This window comes from Balaenoptera ricei, chromosome 19, assembly GCF_028023285.1.
Source record: "Balaenoptera ricei isolate mBalRic1 chromosome 19, mBalRic1.hap2, whole genome shotgun sequence".
NCBI lineage: Eukaryota > Metazoa > Chordata > Mammalia > Artiodactyla > Balaenopteridae > Balaenoptera > Balaenoptera ricei.
This window is the reverse complement of record NC_082657.1, coordinates 56,854,421-56,868,878: the sequence shown is the minus strand read 5'-3', so window position 1 is coordinate 56,868,878 and position 14,458 is coordinate 56,854,421. Positions and strand designations below refer to the sequence as shown.

The following is a 14,458-nucleotide window of genomic DNA, read 5'->3' as shown; positions in this document are numbered from 1 at the left end:
CTTAGAGGAAAACAAAGGCAGAACACTCTTTGACATAAATTGCAGCAATACCTTTTTGGATCCACCTCCTAGAGTAATGAAAATGAAAACAAAAATAAACAAGTGGGGCCTAGTTAAACTTAAAAGCATTTGCACAGCAAAGGAAACCATAAACAAAACAAAAAGACAACCCACAGAATGGGAAAAAATATTTGCAAACGAAGCAACCAACAAGGGATTAATCTCCAAAATAAACAAACAGCTCATGCAGCTCTACATCAAACAAACAACGCAATCAAAAACTGGGCAGAAGATCTAAATAGACATTTCTCCAAAGAAGACATACAGATGGCCAAAAAGCACATGAAAAGATGCTCAACGTCACTAATTATTAGAGAAATGCAAATCAAAACAACAATGAGGCATCACCTCACATCGGTGATCATCAAAAAATCTACAAACAATAAATGCCAGAGAGGGTGTGGAGAAAAGGGAACTCTCCTACACTGTTTGGTGGGAATATAAATTGGTACAACCACTATGGAGAACAGTATGGAAATTCATTAAAAGAATAAAAATAAAATTACCATATGATCCAGCAATCCCACTCCTGGGCATATATCTGGAGAAAACCATCATTCGAAAAGATACATGCACCCTGATGTTCACTGTAGCACTACTTACAATAACCAAGGCATGGAAGCAACCTAAATGTCCACTGGCAGAAGAATGGATAAAGATGTGGTACATATATACAATGGAATGTTACTCAGCCATAAAAAAGAATGAAATAATGCCATTTGCAGCAACATGGATGGACCTAGAGATTATCATATTAAGTGAAGTAAGTCAGACAGAGAAAGAAAAATATCATAGGATATCACTCATGTGTGGAATCTAAAGAAAAAAATGATACAAATGAAGTTATCCAAAAAACGGAAACTGACTCACAGACTTCAAAAATGAACTTATGGTTACCAAAGGGGAAGCATGGTGGGGGGAGGGATAAATTAGGAGACTGGAATTAACATTACACACCACTGTATATAAAATACATAACTAACAAGGACCTATTGTATAGCACAGGGAACTCTACTCAATATTCTTTTTTTTTTAAAACATCTTTATTGGAGTATAATTGCTTTACAATGGTGTGTTAGTCTACTCAATATTCTCTGATATGGGAAAAGAATCTAAAAAAGAATGGATATATGTATATGCATAACTGAATCACTTTGCTGTACACCTGAAACTAACACAACACTGTAAATCAACTATACTCCAATATAAAATAAAAATTAAATTAAAAAAAATACAGGATATCCAGGGAGCTGCTCACCGTGGCTGGGAGGGTGGGCTGGGGGCAGTGGAGGAATGTACACATCACCCTGGAGACCCAGGGAGACAGAGGGAAGCCACATGGCCCAGGTCAATCGTGGAGGGGTGCTCCGGGGACGGGTGCTCTCCCAGCCTGCCTACAACCTCCTGCGGGTCCACGGAGGCTCAAAGCAGTCACAGGGATGTCGTGTGGATTGCAACCCTCCCCCAAAGACTGCACTGTGGTTGTTCTTGTGAACTCATCAAGGGTCAGTAAGGGCTCTGGATGTCATGCAGATCCATTTGATCCAGTTCATTTGTTCATTCATTCATTCCACAAGTATTGACTGAGTGCCTACTATGTGCCCAGCCCTGCTCCAGGCACTGCTGACAGAGCCGTTACAGAGACACACTGTGAAAGAGACAAATACATGAAATCAAAGGTATGTCAGGTGCTGCTAAAAGCTAAGGAGGAAAAGGAGGTAGGGGTGGAGGACAGGGAAAGGGGACGGTTTGACTTTAGGTAGGACGGGCCCTTCACTTTTGTTCTGGGATGCATCAGTAGGTACTCAAAAAATATTTGTTGAATGAATCGTAAAATATAAAAGGCGCAAGAGACTTTGAAGATCATCTGCTCCCAAACTTTCAGTTTACAGATGAGGAAACTGAGGCTCCAAGAGGCTAAACCATCAGCCACGTGTCACTATAGCTATGAAGTGACACAGCAAGGAGGAGAAGATGCTGGGGTCGTCCGCCTCGTGACGCCAAGGCGATGCCAAGGCTCCGCCAACGGCCCTCCCTGCTCCTCAGCCGTCACAACCTGTGGAGGGCAGGGCAACTCCACATCCACTTGTGGCTGGAAGCAGTGAAAGCCTGTGGCGCCGCCCCTGACCCGGGTGTGGAGACGCAGGGCCGGCTAGGTGTTGGCGCTGGACGCTGAGCCTTGCCTCGCCTGCAGCTCTTCTCAGCAATCTCAGGGGATGATGAAAAGGTGCCCCTCTGCTCCTGGCGTGCATTTGCAGTGACTTGGTTTACACAGAGCCCAGCCAGCATGTGGGGATCGTGCACGAGGTCACTGATGGGCTACCGGCCAGGCCTGTGCTGGTGCCCCAGGGAGGGGCCCAGGAGTGAGTAAGGCATGCCCCGCCTCCAGACACGGCCATCAGAGGCGCTGGGAACACAGCTCAAATATGGCAGCCTGCAAAGCAGGGGCAGAAAGTGAAGATCTGGGGGCTGTGATGGGGAAAGGGGCCTAGGATGGGGGTCGGGGAGCAGCACCGGTGATGGGACTTGAAGGATGGGCAAGATGGAGATGGTGGGGGCAAGGCCAGGAGGAGAGAGCGCGACCGGGCTCAGGGGCAGGTGTGCGGGTCGGTGCAGAGTCCGGGGCTGTACACCCAGAAGGGCAGGGTCAGTAACGAGGCTGGTGGGGGCCTGGCTGCCGTGTCTTTGATGGAAAGCCGCGGGAGGTGTTGAGCACGGCAGTGAGGGAGAACGGAGGATGCTTCTCTGGAGGATCTGAAGTTCCGGATTCATTTCCTAGTTTCCCGTGTGACCTTGGGCATGTCACCTGACCTCTCTGAGTCTCAGTTTCCTCCCCTGCACGTGGGACTAAGAATACTTGCTGGGCTGCTGTGAGGACCAAGTGAGCACAACACAGGAGCAGGGGCCACTACCAGGAGTCACGTCTTTGACAAACATTTATTGGGCACCTACTGTATGCCAGGCTCTGAAGCTGACCTGGGCTTCAGTGGTGAAGGGCAAAGGCTTCTGGCTTCCTGGGGGGAGATGGACAAGTTATCAAGGCTCTCAAATTCTGGTGGGTGGGGCCTCGGGGGCAGGGAAGGGCATCGCCCCAGCCTGGCGGCATCGGGGTGAGCTTCCTGAAGGAAGAGGAGACACTCCCTCGGTGAGAAGGAGAGGGAGGAACAGCATAAGCCAAGACCCGGAGGGACAGCCTGACCCACTGGCCCCTTGTGCTCCTGGGGGCAGGCCTGCCCCTGCCATGATTGGACTTGTGTCCCCAGGACGTGTGTGTGTGGGAGCCACTGGCCCTTGGCAGCGGCAGTGGGCAGGAAGGCTACACGTCCTGCAGTGCGCCCGGCAGTCCCCGCGACCGGGATGGGCCCACGTCCCGCGTGACAGTCTGACGGCTCACCGGGCATTCACGTAGGCGAAAACCCTGCTTGAAGTGATCTGCGTCTAGACTCTAACTTCATCTTACATACAAATGCAAATTTTCTTTTACTGCCCCGTTTTAATCGTCACTGAATTTTCCAGGAATGCAACCACCATGTCAGTTGAGGGAAGGTTGTTCTTTGTTTCATTTGGACATTAACCAAGAGCTGGTCCCCATTCTGGAAAATCACGTCACCAACGGCCTCACCCACAGGGCGCACCTGTGACTGTCTGCACTTGTGGCCGCTGCCTTCCTGGAGATCCTGGTACAGGACAAGCTTCTGATTTCCCACATATCATTTTATGACAAATTACCTTCCTTTTAATCCTCCGCTTTTACATTATAATGAGGGAATTATAGCGCTGTTTTGGAAATCGCACATACAGGTGAATTACATACCTATGAACTCAACTTCAGGAAAGAGAGTCACGTTACAAAATATTAGTTTTATAAAAAAAGCATCGGGGGACCTCCCTGGTGGTCCGGTGGTTAAGACTCCGTGCTTCCACGGCAGGGGGCATGGGTTCAATCCCTGGTCAGGGAACTAAGATCCCACATGCCGCGCGGTGCAGCCAAAAGTTTAAAAATAAATAAATAAAAGAAGCGTCGGGTCTGAATGTTTGCGAGCCCCTGAGTCAGGAGACAGACAGGGAACTGGTTTTGTGATGGTGTCAGCCAGGGCTGAGTGGAGGGACCAGCTAGCCTGGGGCACCCACCAAGGAGCACGCAGACCTCAGGCATGAGTCAGTGATGTGGGAATGAGTCAGGATGGGGGGATCAGAACCTCGCACCACCCCCTCCAAACAGTGCCCTCAGGCAGAGATTTCAAAAGTACCTTTGCCTGGTACTGACGCATCTGTGTTCTCACAGGTGCGTCCTGGGAGAGGACTGTGAATCCGAGAGCAGCCAACTGCACACAGGTGCCCTGATTTGGGCAGGCAAGGTGGAGGCTCTTTACAGCAAATAAGACTTTGAAACTGAATCCACCTGGGATACAGTCGGCCTTTAAGGAGGGTGAATGACCCACCAACGAGGGCAGGGAATGTCAAATGAGAGACACTTCCAGACCAAATGGCAGGTCACTTCAGAGGACATGATCTAAAGCTCCTGGGTTCACCAAAAGAGAGAGGGATGGACTTTCTATTCGTAAAAAATGTGGTTTCCTTTTGGATAAATGTGCAAATATTTAAAAACTATCAAGACGCGTGTCAAATTTCCAACCTGCCTGGGACCCCCGGGGTTGGACCCCGGCTGTCCCTTAGAGGGATGAGGCTAGAGTGCCAGGCATCAGCCAGATGACCAACGGCCTCGTAAATCACGTCAAGGAGTTGAAACTTAATCCCAAATTTAATGGAAAGCCTTCGGTGGGTGCTGACCAGGGAGCAACGTGATCAGGTCTGCATTTTAGAAAAGTCAGTTTGGCTACAGGGTGGACGATGGATAGGAGGGTTCAAAGGGAAGTCTCGCAGCATGGTGGGGGAGGGGGCAGATTGTCTTAGGGGCAGGAGATGACAGTAGGGGCCGTGTAGTGGGGAGATGAGGGTGGCCCAAGAAATCTCGGGGGTGTGGGCACAGAGGTGGTCTGGATTGCCTAGAAGGGAGATGTCAGCGGCCTGGCTTAGCAAATGGGCATGTGCAACCCTTCTGTAGCCCATGCCCTGGGCAGGCACTGCTCAGGCAATCCTCCCAGCAAACCTCTATGGCAGGTCCATTATGATCATTTCCGTCATTTTTACAGACACGGAAACAGAAACAGAGAGCTTAAGCCCTTGCCGTGGTCATCTCCGTGGGACCCCATTCTCAGAGATTCCAGGGCTCTTTCGGAGGCAGACTGCCAGGTCTCGTGACTGATTTGTGCTAAGGAAGAATGCGTGTCTGCGTGGACTGGCCAGGGTCTGCTCAACCTCATTCAGGAACAAAGAACTCAGGTTCTTCTGTCCAGACCACGGCCCCTAACTCAAACCTGCTCATGCTGGGAAGGTGGCCCTGCAGAGTTGCCTCGCTGAGAAATGGGTGGTAGAGTGTTCCCGATGGGCAGCCGAGCTGGGTGGGTGCAGCCAAGAGCCTCTTGTCTGAGTGGACACAGCTGCCCCACGCAGGGAATGGACCAGACCCTCCTCCCGCCTCCCGAGGTCACAGGCAGCTCTGATCAGGGCCAGCAAGGTGCAGGACGCCCCTCCGCCCCTCCCTTCCTGCTTCTCCACCGTCACCGGCGAGTCACTTAAGCCCTGTCCAGAGTCCAGCGGTCCTTCTGCAGAAGACCTGGCGGGGTACCGGCTGGAGGCCACAGCGCAGAACCTCCCCCTTCCCCACCCACGCCTCCCTCGGCGGCCGCGAGAGCAGGGGAGGCCGGCCCTGTGGGTTTGGGGCGCCCTCTGCTGGACATTTTCCACTATCCGCCGTGTGATGCCGGCACCTGCCTCTGGACTGGATATTTGGGTGTTTGCGGCAGGGGGGACACGAGGCATGTGGGGAGAGGATCTTCTTTCTCCTCAAGCTGGGAAGCGGAGGCAGTCACAGGGGTAAGATGGCCGGTCCCCAGCCGATGAGAAAGAATACGCAAGGCAGATGAGCCTACGTTTTTCATTTCAATTTTTGTGTCCCCATCAATAGCGATCTGCCCTGCTGGGACCCCCACTCCATCCCTCCCACAGGCCGTCTTTGATCGCTTACCTTATTTACGAGTCACAGTAGCCCTCGATAATCACAGCACTAAAATCATTTTAATGAATATCACTGCTACTACTACTTATTTTATTGGATATTATTTATTAGCTATTGGATTCACAATAGCCCATGATAATAGTATTAAAATTATTTTAGTGGATATAATTATTCCTACTTATTTATTAGATATTATTTGAATGGATATGCCAAATATTCTTACTTATCTGTGGGTATTTTATTCAATATTATTTGTTGGATTTGGAAATTTATTAGATATAGGATATTACTGTATATCAGATATTACTTATTGGATATTGGATTCACAGTAGCTCATGATAATTATATTAATTATATTAATTAATTAAATTCATTTTTAATGGCTAGAACCACTCCTCCTATTTACTGGATATTTGATTGGATATTATTTGAATGGACAAAACTGACAGAACTCAGTTATATGACCAAGCCTCATTACCTCGTTTAATCCTCACTTCTATTATCAAGCCCATTTTTCAGATGAGAAAACTGAGGTCCCCAAAGATTAAGCCCCATGCCCAAATCACAGGCCAGCGCTCTCCCACCTTCGCCTTGCGGGCCCCTCCCGCTGAGCCAGACAGCTTGCACACACACCCCGCCCCGTCCCCCCACCCCGCCCCAAGGCGGTGGGAAAGTTCTAACTGGGCTCCGACTAGCGCAGGGAGCCCCTTACCTTCCGCCACCCGCTGGTGCAGCTCTGTCCGGTAGCTCCTTACTTGAGAAGCGGCGGAGGCGAGAGTCCGGCCTGACACATGCGCACCAGAGTTCCCGCAGCGCCTTCTGTGCTGGGGGTGGGACTTGGGGATTCCCATCACCCCTCCCTGCGTGCAAGTGAAGAAGGCTTTGGCCGAAACCATCTGTGTGATCAGGAATGTTGATTAAAGAAAGGTCATTTCTTGGCTAGGGAAGCACAGCCTCTTCCAACAACATTCTTTCAAAACAAATCCATCTCAGCTCTGTGGGGTGTGCGTCCCAGGGTGCTGGTGCTTCATGAAGATCCCAGCACGTCCTAAGGGGCCCCTTCAGGTTTTCTATCTGGAGACACACCTGAGCTAGACATTGGGCGGTGGGGGAGGAAGGACGGATGCAGAATTAGCCCTCACTGAACACCCTCAACCAGGTTTTCCAGGCCCTGTGCAGGGTGTTTTCATTTGCTATCTCACCAGCTCATTACTCACCCGTGGGGAGACTGAGGCACAGAAATGTTAAAAGACTTCCTTGCCCAGGGTCATGCAGCTGGGGTATGACAGGCCTAGGATTTGAACTCAGACCTTTCTCACTCCAAAAAACCCACGATTTCCCCATTAAAGTGACATTTGTATTTGGCCTGTGGCCCGCTTTGACTTCCAGATCTTTTTCTCCTCCACGTTTGCACAAGGCCAGTCCTATCCTGCCTGGCAGCGATATGCAGTGTTTAAGTACACGGGCTCAGGGATCAGCCCACCTGGGATTTAATCCTGAGCCCACTACTCACCTGTACCAGGCAAATGCCTTCATCACTCTGTGCCTCAGTTTCCTCATCTGTAGAAGAGGGATAACGATAGCAGTACCTACCTCCGAAGGGTCCTGTGAAGAGTAAATGAGTTACTATTTACATATGTAAAATTCTTAGAGTCTGGTACAAGATAAATGCTCAACAAATATGGGCTTTTAATCACTGATGTAGTTGCTCTCAGCCCTGGTTGCGAATCAACCCAGGAGCTTTAGAAAAATGCCAACATGTGGGTCCCACCCCAGAGATTCTGATTTAATTGGTCTCAGGTGGAGGGAGGCCAAGTGTAGGTGTTTGTCAGAGCTCCCCAGGTGATGCCAATGCTCAAAGGTGAGATGCAAAAAAAAAAAAAAGGTGAGATGCACCAGGCCAGAGTCTCCATGGCAGGGCTGGTGTCCTGGGCACCCGGGATAGTGGGCGGCACCCAGCAGGTGTCAGGAAATGCTGGAGGGCTACTCAGATGCCCTGTGGGTCTATGTCACTCTTTACTCAACATCAAGATCACGAGTTTGGATCTCATCTCCCATCACTTAGGAGGGAGGTCACCCACTCAGACGCAGGTCATCAACCCTGAAATAAAGACAAGCTCTGTCCCATCCTGAAAGTCCCTAATCCAAACATGAAATCATCCCAACTCTGCCTCTGCCAAGGGCTGTGCAAGTTCCGCCTGGATTACGCCAAGTCCCCGGAATTCCAGAGAAGGGACTCGCCCCGTTTCTTTCTAAGTCACCTGCTGCTGGCCCCTGGCTTCCCTGGGACGTGCCAGGAGGAGAAATTCAGGTCCAGTGAAGATGTTGGGTCAGGTGGAGGGCTCTGAGCTCCGGCCCACCCTTTCCAAGTCACCCAAATCCCTCTCCAGCCGAGGAGGTTGATACACGTTGGCTCTTTATACCATTTTACAAATGACTTCCACTCTCTGGGTCTTTGTTTCTTTGTCTGAAAATACTTTGTAGGTTTCAGCGAGGATTCAAATGATTGAAGACACAGAGCAGGGTTGCATTAAGTGGTGGTTATTTATTTATTTTACTTTTATAAATTTATTTATTTAATTTATTTATTTTTGGCTGTGTTGGGTCTTCGTTGCTGCGCGCGGGCTTTCCCTAGTTGCGGCGAGCGGGGGCCACTCTTCCTTGCGGTGCGCGGGCTTCTCATTGCGGTGGCTTCTCTCATTGTGGAGCACGGGCTCTAGGCCTGCGGGCTTCAGTAGTTGTGGCACTCAGGCTCAGTAGTTGTGGCTCGCGGGCTCTAGGTGCACGGGCTTCAGTAGTTGTGGCACACGGGCTCAGTAGTTGTGGCGCACGGGCTTAGTTGCTCCGCAGCATGTGGGATCTTTCCGGACCAGGGATCAAACCTGTGTCCCCTGCTTTGGCAGGCGGATTCTCAACCACTGCGCCACCAGGGATGCCCCTTAAGTAGTGGTGATAATACAACAGTGACACCCGTCGTGATGGGGGTGGCCCAGGCGCATCACCTGATGAGGCGCAGCTGGCCATGCTGAGTGGGGAGAGGGCTGCAGGGGTTCAAGGCCCAGGTCTGGCCCTTAGAGGAGGGGTCAGAGGCTGGCAGAGAGCAGACAGAGAAAGTGCAGTTGGCACCAGAGTCAGACCCATCCCCTGCTCCATAAAATGTTCCTAACTGGGACCTGACTGCAGACAGGGAACACACTCAGGGACCACCATGGGTTCTGTTTGCAGCTCTGGAGCCAAGCATCCTCATCTCTGCTCTTCTGGCCCCAGCTGCAGATCCCAAGCATGGGGACCAAGCCAGAAAATGCCGCCCACCCAAGACGGCGTTTCCCCCCAGAGACATCAAGGGACCCACATTTCCAGAGTCCCTCCAGGCACAGAGCAATATGCCTACACAGGCATGACATGCATCTTGGGTAAGCCTCCCAGCAGCCTTTCAAGGAGATGCCAGCCTCTGCTCCCATTTAAAGACAACTGTGGCTTGGAAGGGTTAGATACTCCAGAATCCACACCCAAATTTGCTCAAGTGTGAAGCCATACCTTTTCTACTCTGTTTGCATGCTAGAATCAGATGTAGCTGAAATATCAGCCAGGGGTCTAAGGGACCTCCCTACATTATCTGGTTAAAATTATATGATGGAAGACGCACAAGTCTAAGATGTGCAAGTCTAAGTCACGTTCCCTTGTGGGGGGACAGGTCACTCTTGTCTCCAGCCTGATGTCTTGTGACAAGGGGTTGGCATCACAAATCTTTGTTGACTTAAACATTCATTTATTCATTCTTTGAGCAAATATTTGTTGAGCACCTCCTGGCCATGATATGAAGCACTACAGACCCAACAGGGAAGAAGACAGACAAGGTCCCTGGGCTGACAGAGCCAGCATTCCAGGGTGTGTGGGGAGCCAGGTGAGCACGGAAGAGACAAAAAGTAAACAAACAACAATGATGAAAGACTGTAATAAGGGTTATGTATCGGTTATGTGTTGCTGCCTAACAAACACTCCTAGACATATGGCTTAGACAACCATCATTTATTTCCTCCCAATTCTGCAATTTAGGCCAGACTCAGCTGGGCAGTTCTTTTGCTGGTCTTGCCTGAGGTCATTGGTAGCCTCAGCTGTTATCGGGTGGCTTGACTGGGGGTGGGGTGGCTGGAGGGTTTCAGCTGGCCTCACCAGTGTCTTCTCTCTCTCCATGTAGTCTCTCATTATCCAACAGTCTACCTGATGGCTTCCTTACATGGTGGCCAGAGGGTTTCAAGAGGGCAAAGGCAGAGCTGCAAGGCCATTTGGGGCCCAGGCTTTGGAACCAGTGCTATGTCACTTCTGCCACTTTCTATTGGCAAAGCGAGTCTGCAGACCAGCCCAGATTCAGGAGATGGGAAAATTAACTCCCCCTTTTTTTGTGGGAGCAGCTGCAAAATGATATGGCCATGTTTTTCAATTTACTCCAGGCTAGGAGAGGCATACCAGGTGCTGAGGTAGGGCAGAAGTCAGAAATCAGGCCCATAGACATTATTTGCTTAGTCTCAACCGTGTTACACTTAAAAAAAAAAAAAAAGCAAATTAACTTTAAATGCAGCAACCAGAGCATTTCGTGCAAAACTCCAGATTGTCCAGCTTCTTGGGAAAAAAACAGAAGTTCTGGCAACACCTGGCCAGCATTCCCACATGGCAGCAGACTATTTGCTGAGCTGTGGCTGCCACCACCAGATGGGTGTCAAAGTTCTCACCTCTCCCTGCTGATTTCTAACCCTGAGCCTGAGCGTCTGTGGCCAGTTAGGACTCTTCAGCTATTGTGGTTCTGACAGTAGAGCTAAGGAGGAAAGTGAAACATTGCTCCTACCTGTGGAAAAAACAGTAGACCTAGAAGAGCCCACGTTTGGTTATTTGTATTGTGTATGTCATTCATATTTGCATAGAATCAGCAGTTCATTCTTTACACCTCTGCTTCACTTTGGAAGCTTTTAGACCCTTTTGGCCTCTTCCACCCTTCTGATACAGAGTTGGAGGAGAAGAGCAGGGAAGTTCTCCATAAAGACAAGCCATTGATGCTGTACCTGAAGGATGAGAAGCCAGGATGAGTGAAGGGAGGGGGCACAGCATGTGCCAATGCCCTGTGGTCACAGAGGGCCCCTGGGGCTGAAGGGTGAGGTGTCAAGTGGCACAGAATGAAGCTGGAGCCGTGGGCAGGGGCCCCCTTGCAGTGGTTCAGAGGCCACGGCATGGTCGGGTTTCATTCTCAAGGCAGTGGGACAGCAGCAAAGGGCTTTTAAGCTGGGGAGTAACATGGTGGGATGTCCAGAGACTGAGAGAACAGATGGTAGGGGGCTAGGATTTGGGGGATGGGTTTTTATAGAAGTTGAGCGGGATTGGCAGAGAACACTGGTGAAGACAAAGAGGGTCTGTCTGTCAAGACTCCTGTTTGTCTGAAGGAAGCCTGGGTAAAGTGAGGCCTCCAGCGACTCAGGTGGCCCAGGGCCTTCTGCTGTAGCCTCTGTAGGGTAGGAAGTTTGAGTGGCTCAGACCTTGAGGAGTAGGACCGGCAAACTCTGGCCAACGAAAGCCTTGGCCAACTCTGGAAGCAGATGCATCATTTCCAAGATGGAAAGAAGTCTAGGAGATGGGTGGGTCTCAGTTCTGGCTGAACATCCGAGTCACCTGGGTCCTATTCCTGGGCCCCTCCAGACTAATCAAAGTGGAACTCCTGGAGGGTGGGGTTGTATGAGTTTCCTATGGCTGCTGTAACAAACCACCACGAACTGAATGGCTTCAAACAACACGTATTTATTATCTCGCAGTTCTGGAGGTCAGAAGTCCAACACTGGTCTCACTGAGCTCAAATCAAGGTATCACGGGACTGTCTTCCTTCTGGAGGCTCCAGGGCAGAATCGGTTTCCTTCCTTTTTCCAACTTCTAGAGGCTGCCCACATTCCTTGGCCTGGGGCCCTGCGTCACTCTAACCTCTGCTTCTGTTGTCACCTCTTCTCTTTGGTCCTCCTGCCTCCCTATTATAAGAACCCCTGTCATGACACGGGGCCCACCTGGATAGCCCAGGGTCATCTCCCAGCTCAAATCCTTAACTCAGTCACACCTGCAAAGTCCCTTTTGCCACATCAGGTCACAGATTCTCTGGTTCAGGGATTAGGACATCGAGGTATCTGGGGGCCGGGGGAGCGTCGTTCCGTTAACCACGGGAGTTAAGGTATCTCAGGGTTTCTTCTGCAGAGAACGCTGGAAGGGAGGGCCCTGAGCACAGCTGGCTCTTCTGGCCGTGTCTCCAGGCTGGGTGCTGTGTGGACCCATCAGAGTGGGGACTGTGTTAGTGCAGTCGCCCTGTGTTCTGTCTGCTGACAAAGAGAGACCGCATAAAGGCGAAAGGACAGTTGTAGGAGGAACCTGGGCACGGGTATCAGATAGACCTGGGTCCAAATGCCAGCTCTGCCTCAGACCAGCCACGTGACTGGGAGCGAGTGACCCAAATGGCTTGTGACGTTCCTGTCTGTTAGGGGAGGGTCACGATGATCTCTTAGGAATGCTGTGGGGGTAACCGGCAGCAAAGGACCCACCACTGTATGGCAGGTGTCTGATGGATGCTGTCCCCCCCAAAGTCCCTGGGCAGCTTAAAGGATGGGGGGAAGGCAGCTAAGGGGCGCCGACACCCCAGGCAGGTGATACCCCCTCTTCCTCCCAGCTGCAGTGGGGAAACACAGCAGTGGCAGCGATGGAGAATCTGGCCGGGCTGGAATTGTTAGTCAGTTTCCCCTTTCCTGGCCATAGCTGATAAGTATATCCTGCTGGATAAAAATACATCCACCCTTACGGTAAGATTCCCAGGCTGGGAATTCTCCGAGCACCCCGCCTCCAGCCTGGGGGAGCGCAAGTTGCCTTTCCCTGTAAACATTTTAGGAGTGGCTGTGGTTCCTGGGCGAGGGGTCCGGCAGCCCTGCCACACTCTGGGACGGGGCGGAGGCTGCTGCCGCCGCTGGGGAAGCAGCAGGCCAGGCTGGGCCGTGGTGCAGGGCACCCTGTTCGTAAGTGGCAGTGCCGACGGAGCCGAGAGGCAAGAGCCCTGTGACCAGCACGGGGCCTTGCTGTGCGCCGGCCGGGGCTTGGTACCACGTGGTAGCCCCTTCAGCTCGCACCATGTCCCCAGGATGGTCCCGTTGTCCCCGAGGCACAGGGGGTAAGGAACTACGCCAAGGAAGCGTTGGTGGTGGAGACTGGATCTGAACTCAGCTGTCTGGTATTTAACAGGTAGACTGGCTCCTGCTGAATCGAATTTAGAAAAGCTGTTCGGATTTTCAGTTTCCTGATGGTGAGGAAGAGGTCTGTGGATCACCCCAGACGCCAGCTGACACACTCACAGGTGGCAGACCTCGCACACCAGACACGTGGCACTCCCGCCCGGGGCCGTCTACAGTACACAGCACTGGGGGTAGGAAAGTGGATTCCCATTTCCTCAATCTTCCCGAAGACCCAGCATCTATTGTTGATCATTTTTCTGATTTGTTCCCTATATTTGATCCCTCATCCTTTTTTTTGAGGTGAACTTCACATAACGCAAACCATTTGAAAGTGTGCAATTCGGTGGCATTCAGTACTTTCACTACGTTGTGCAAGCATTTCTCTCTTTTTCCAAAACGTATTCTTCACCTGAAGGGAAACCCCGGGCCCATGAGCAGTTGCTCCCCGTTCCTCTCTCCCTCCAGGCCCTGGCAACCATGAATCTACTTTTGGTCTCTAGGGATTTGTCTTTTCTGGACATTTTGTATAAATGGAATCATAGAATACATGGTCTTTTGTGACTGGCTTCTTTCACCTGGTGTTGTTTTCAAGGTTGATTCATGTTGGAGCATGTATCAGTGCATCGTTCCTTTTTACGGCTGTATAGTATTCCACTGTATGAACAGGCCACATGGTGTGTATCCATTCATCTCTTGGTGGACATGTGGGTTGTCTCCACCTATCGGCTAATGTGAGCAGTGCTGCTGTGAGCATTGGTTTGAGCCCCTGTCTTCATCTTTCCTGGGTATATACGCCTGAGAGTGGAAGTGCTGGGTCACATGGTAACTCTCTTCAACTTGCTGAGGAAACGCCAAATGGCCCCCCATAGCGGTTGCACCGTTTTCCATTCCCACCAGCAGTATACGAGGGTTCCAATTTCTCTACACCCTCAGCAATACTCGCTATTTTCTGTAGCTGTTGTTTCACGATAGCCATCCTAGTGTGTGCAAACTGCTTATCCTTCACTGCGAAAGTGGAGCTGAGATACCACGCAGCCCCACCTCCAGAGATCCATCTGAGAAAGTGGATTCCCAA

At 51.0% G+C, this 14,458-nt stretch overlaps 1 protein-coding gene across 3 annotated transcripts in view; it reads right to left on the bottom strand.

Annotated features, from left to right (window-relative positions):
* Nucleotides 1-1,631: 1,631 nt before the first annotated feature.
* The window catches only part of GAN (gigaxonin), an 80,900-nt gene continuing 68,073 nt past the window's right edge, over nucleotides 1,632-14,458 (bottom strand). For 2 of the 3 annotated variants that reach the window (XR_009499007.1, XR_009499010.1), the window contains 3 exons: nucleotides 7,653-7,744; nucleotides 6,852-7,035; nucleotides 1,632-1,708 (listed from right to left, as the gene is read on the bottom strand). The gene's annotated coding sequence lies outside the window, so the exon portion shown is untranslated. The remainder of the gene's footprint in view (nucleotides 1,709-6,851; nucleotides 7,036-7,652; nucleotides 7,745-14,458) is intronic. The other variant, XR_009499008.1, reaches the window with a different exon arrangement.